Genomic DNA, 6,000 nt, shown 5'->3' with positions numbered 1-6,000 from the left:
GATTACCGATAAATATTCTTTCAAACTCTGAAACTCCACCTCACAGTCTGGCGTCCAATCCACTTCCCTGTGGTGGGACCTCTTCATGGCTTTGAAGAATGGGAGGCATCTATCAATGAGCTTTGAGATGAAGGGGGATAGTGCTGTTAGCTTGCCTTGGAGGCTTTGAACATGAACCTTCTCCTTAGGGGATTTCATGTTGAGGATCGCTTGTACCTTGTCGGGTTTGCCTCTATGCTGCTTTCGCTGACGATGTAGCCCAGAAATTTGTTGGCGGTGACGCCAAAGAAGCATTTCTCTAGGTTGAGGAGCATACCGTAAGCCAGCGAAAATAATGCGAAGGTTAGCTATGTGCCCGTCGGCCTTAATGCTTTTGACGAACATGTCGTCCATGTATACCTCTATGATTTTGCCAAGGTGCTCCGCAAACATGGTGTTCATCAACCGCTGATATGTAGTGCTGCATGACATTATAACAATATAGGCCTTTGTCGGTTGTGAAGATGGTGCATTCTTGATCATCGGGGTGCATTCTTGATCACCGGGGTGTATTTTGATTTGGTTATAGCCAGAGAAAGCGTCAATCATGTTAAGCAATTCATGTCCCGCTGTGACATCAACCAGTTGGTCGATATGCGGTAGCGGGAAACTGTCCTTGGAGCATGCCTTGTTCAGACCCTTGAAGTCTACGCACATTCGCCATTTGCCGCTGGGCTTTTTACCATTACCAGGTTAGAGATCCACTGGGGATAGTTGACTCGGCGGATGAACCCAATGCCCTGCAACTTGGTTACCTCTTCCCTGATTGCACGACACCTCTCTTCATCGAAGGCTCTCCTTTTTTTGTTTGACTGGGTAGAAGGATGGTTTGATGCTTAGCTTGTGCGCAATGATATCGGGGGAGATAGACATATTCACGTAAGACCATGCAAACACAGTGGCGTTCTCTTGCAAGAACTGTGTGAGCTCCGCTGCTATCTCAGGGGAGAGTTGGGCGCCAATGCGAACTGTACGCTCAGGGTGCTCGTCAGAGATGCCGACGATCCGCAGACATCACCTGAACCAAGTCCCACGGTCCGCGCCAATCTCTTCCTCATTACTCATAACTGTTAACTTACTAATCTTTTTATATAGATGAATATTGAATCTGAAAGAAAAAAAAAATAAAAAATGGAAGTAAATCAGATTATGATTTTATTAGGAAATTTTAATATATTTTAGTTTTTTTTTATTTTTTTATTTTTTTGTAGTCATGCCCCCGTGGCGAAATAATATATTCATCACAAGCCAGAATAGGCCGTTACATACCCTTCCGCTGCCATTTAAAGACATAGGCAGACAAGAAGCTAGTGGTAGTACCCACAGTCGTATATACAAATTGACGTGCTCATTATACAATCAAATACGTAGAGGTAGCGGGGATCCTCCATTGGTAATACAAGAAAAATTATAGTAATTAGACAAAAACTAAAAACATAGGGTTAGACCAAGGGCCTAAACTCTAGCCCAAATTAACAATGGACTAGGGCAGAACCCAGCCCAACAATTCGCGGCCCAATAAGGTAGTCACCAAGGAAATGCTCCAGGCCCATCATTCTGGTTCAGGCCAGTCCAATCGTCTCCTCCCATCACCCCCGTCGTGCAGCATCGTCCGGCCGAGATCTATCTGACCCACATCGCCCGATCCACGTCGCCACGATTCGCACCGCCACGCCACGCCATCACATCTCGTTTAAATGAGAGATTTTTGTTAAAAAATATATATATATATAAGTAAATAAAATAATGAAAATTAAAATGTATGGCATAATAAACAAGTATGGTGAACAAAGAAAATTGTCACCCAATAATAGCCGCAACCCAAATTTTATTCAAAGCCTATTACTTTTAGAATATGATTACTGACTTGATTGTCAGAGAGTCCTTAACAGGCACCGAACCGGTGTCCTAACCCTCTAAAGAGTTTCATTCTTTTATTGTAGGTTTTCTCCCTCAATTACGAACGTGAATAAATTAAGCAACACAGATAAATTTGACGTGGTGATCTATGTTTGCAAAAAAAGCATACGCTACCACATAAGTGAACTGTTCACATTATAGGTATGAGAGATTGATAACATAAAATGAAATTTAGTGGGCATGGACCGGTGACCATGGTCAAATGTTGGGATGTGTATCCGAAATCTTGAGCTTGTAAACGGAAGGAGGAGACTTTGCCTTTTATATTTAAAAGAATTGTTTGTTTAATGCTTTAATTTGGAGCTCCCAAACGTATGAAAGAAGCAACACTAGTAATCAAACCAGTCACATACCAATGTTTTATTTTATTCATTATTTTTAAATCATCTGGTAGACTGTACCCTACTGTTTTATTTTATTATATCATCTGCACATCACATCTTCCACTAATGGATGGCAATGCGCAGGATCTCGAAAGCGTGAACTATAAGATATCCAAAATATTCCAAAACCGCGTTAATGTTTTACCTAGAAGCATTTACTTGTCACTTTCTTAATATTTTACCTTTTACTTTGCTCAAATTTCTAGTGACATATCAAAAATTCAAAACCTTCTTTAATCATTTCAAAAAATGCGAGACTCGCTTGTGTTGAGAAGATAATATCTTTTGTACAAGTCAGTCAATCAAAATGCTTTGAATGCGTAAATTCTTATCTAGTTAAATTCTGAAGATTGTGCTATATGCAAAGAAAAAATATGCAAGTTTGGGAATTCCCTTCATTTAGACAATTAGTCATTAATCCATTGCAATTGAGTTTCGAAAAGAAAAAAAAATCATACTCCCATTGAACTAGTTCATACCCAAAGCATGAATTAAATATGTAAACTTGGATTCTTGGAATATATGTCCTTCCTCCAAACGATTAAACAATAGGCTATAAGGATGTAGCTAAGGCAGCAGATGTAATCATAGGATATAGCCAGAACCCAGAGAAGTGGTGTAGAGGTCGACAAGAATAAAATTAAAAAAAGGGGCAAAACTAAGAGGAGGTCCAAATAGTAAATGGGGATGTCTAACTAGAACCACCCAACAGAAATTCATTAAACGAACAAATGACTAAATTCAGTTTGCCCCCTTAAACTTTGGGGCAAACATCAGTTTGGTCCCTGATCTTTTTTTTTAATTATGATGGTCCCTGCACTTCCAATTTGCATCACCCGAGTCCAAATTTCAAATTTCACTCCGAACATGACGTCATACGGTGAGTTGGCACCGACAGCATGGCCCACATGAAGGGTAAAATAGACATTTAACAACAAAAAGATTAAAAAAAAAAAAACACAGGACAATAAACATGCACCTCTCTCTCTCTCCCCCCTGAATCTCCAACTCACTCTCTCAAAAATGGCAGTGGCCTCTACATCTCTTGTTTCCCAACTCTCTGGCCCTAAATACTTGAGCACCTCCTCCACTTATATCTTCACCATTTCCATCCCGAGTTTCCCAATTTCACCTCTATTTCCTCCTCCACTAAGCATTTTTCAAAACAAACAGAGAGATAAAGCTCGAGTCTTTATTAGGATTCGATAAAAGTGATGGATGAGATACAACCACCGGAGATCAACGACGGGCAATTCATGATGGGTTCATCGGAGACGGTGGGGGCGAAGCAGCAGCGGAGGCCCAACGTCTAATTGGGCGAGATCGGAGGAGACCATCCGTACTATTCGAACTCGCTGTGGGCGACTAAGCAGTGGAGGCTGCCTCCGATGGACCACCACCAACCTCAGCCCCTCCGCCATTTCCACCACCCCAGAAGCTCACAAACACCAGGTGAGCAATTAGTTACGGTCCGATCCAAAGATGCAGACTTCACCGGTTATGCAAACAAGACTTGATCCCCCTTGTAATTGCCACCTCTATGCTCATCTTCACACACTTTTCATCCTCCGAAATCCAATTCAAAATTCTAATTTTCAATGAAACCCAGATACCCAGGTACCCAACGAAATCTGATTGATCTTGAGCTTCGTGGTGTTGCCGACCTCGAACGACTGGACGCCAGAGATGATGCCGATAGATTCCCAGCCAATAGCGCCGGCAAGGTAGGTCTAGTGTTGAAGGTGAGCTTCTCGTTCCAGGAGCAGCGCTGGCGGCGGGACTCCTCGACAGAGGAACTCCGGCGAGGTGGGGAGCTAGTAAATGTTTTGAATTGAATCCTAGAGATCCTGCAACAAGCTATTGAGGCGGGTCGGGATCGGGTCGGAGTTATTGTGGTCATGATCTGAGGGGGAAGTCGACATGGTGGAGGTGAAGAGAGAGAAAGGGTTGAGAGAGAGAGAGAGGAGCTCTCGGGTTTTAGGAAGAGAGACGAGGAAAAGAGCTTTAAGGGTAGTTTGGACATTTCGTCCAAACTGAGGGTTGAAGTCTGAATAGTAGGCCATGCTTGTCGGTGCCAACTCACCGTATGACGTCATGTTTGGAGTTAAATTTGAAATTTGGACTCGGGTGATGCAAATTGGAAGTGCAGGGACCATCACGATTAAAAAAAAAAAGATCAGGAACCAAACTGATATTTGCCCCAAAGTTTAAGGGGGCAAACTGAATTTAGTCCAAGAACAAATCTAATAAAAGACTAGACCCAAACAAAGGGCCACATATTACAGACTAAAAGAACAAACAAACCCAAACCAAAACAGACTCCAGAGGCCCAAACCAGGCGAGCCCAAACTTGTAACCACTCAAACAGGGAAACAACAAGGATGAAGACGCAGCACCGTCGTCCGCACTGTCGTAGAGGAAGATGCACTAAGCCGCAATAATCGATAAGAACAACACAGCTTAGGAGGCTCTGAAGGCGATTTCAGAATACCCAAACATCTTGAAACCAGAAACACAACGAAGAAAAACAAACCTCAAATCATCTCTGTCACAGAGAGCATCATCTACCTTCAAGAGTACCAGACAAAGAAGAGGAAGACGAAAACAAAGGGGATCCACACATGGATCGAAGAGACAACCACCCAAAGGAGGAACAGTCTCTTGTTGCATCACCGAAACTTGACTAAATGAAAAGTGATGTGATATTCGCACTCTCTTTTCTATTTTAAATTACTATTCACATTTTTGTTTATTCTAATTTAAACAAAAAGGAAGTGTGAATAGTAATTTTAGAGGAAATAAGAGTGAAAATCACCCACAAAAACACTTGAGACGTAGGATTTTGAAAGGGGAAACGATAAAGCTAGTAATAGTGGAGATGATAAAAAGCGGAGGAATATATCTGCGGACTAATGGAGTTTGATATTGGCTCAAGTTCAGGCTTCTTTTGCTCCTTTGATTACTGAATTTACACTAAAAGCGGACATGTATAGTTTTTTTCATATATTGAGGCAAAAATCACATTACCAAATTGGAAGTTGATAGCATTAATTCTAAATTAGTAGACTCAAGTGAGAAAAGTAGAGTCTAGCTACTACTTTGATAGCGCAGTGTCTAAATTTCGAGAGCCTTGTGCAAAAATTCAAATGCAAATTTCTTTTGAAGGAAGATCGATTGATCGACCACCCATGATTGAATTATGCAACAAGCTAGTTGTACTCGTGTGCTTGTACTACTATGGTATCACAACTTCACAACACATAAGATATTTGCATAAGTTTAACCTAAAAACAAACAAAAATGTGAAAATGGATCGAAAATAATAAGAAGTTAGCTAGGTGTGAGCTAGGACATGGTGTAGTATAGCTTATTGGGCACTGCAATCATGGGCAAAAACCATGCTCACATAAAGCAGTGACCTATAAAAGGGTTGAGTGTATCAGAATGAAATGATAAATAAAAAGATGGATTCAAATTTGCTCACCACATTTATTTTGTGGTAATATCACTACCCTATTAAAATTTGTCACGTTATATAGAATTAATTTAATACTTAAAATATAATTTTTTAATAAAATATCATGATTAACTGTAATTATGTTTTCATAACACATGACAGCTTTATATTGGGTGTTGATATCACCACCAATACTTTGGT

Source organism: Rosa rugosa, chromosome 7 (assembly GCF_958449725.1).
Source record: "Rosa rugosa chromosome 7, drRosRugo1.1, whole genome shotgun sequence".
In the NCBI taxonomy this organism is placed as follows: Eukaryota; Viridiplantae; Streptophyta; class Magnoliopsida; order Rosales; family Rosaceae; genus Rosa; species Rosa rugosa.
The sequence above is the reverse complement of the archived record's forward strand: the minus strand, read 5'-3'. Positions refer to the sequence as shown.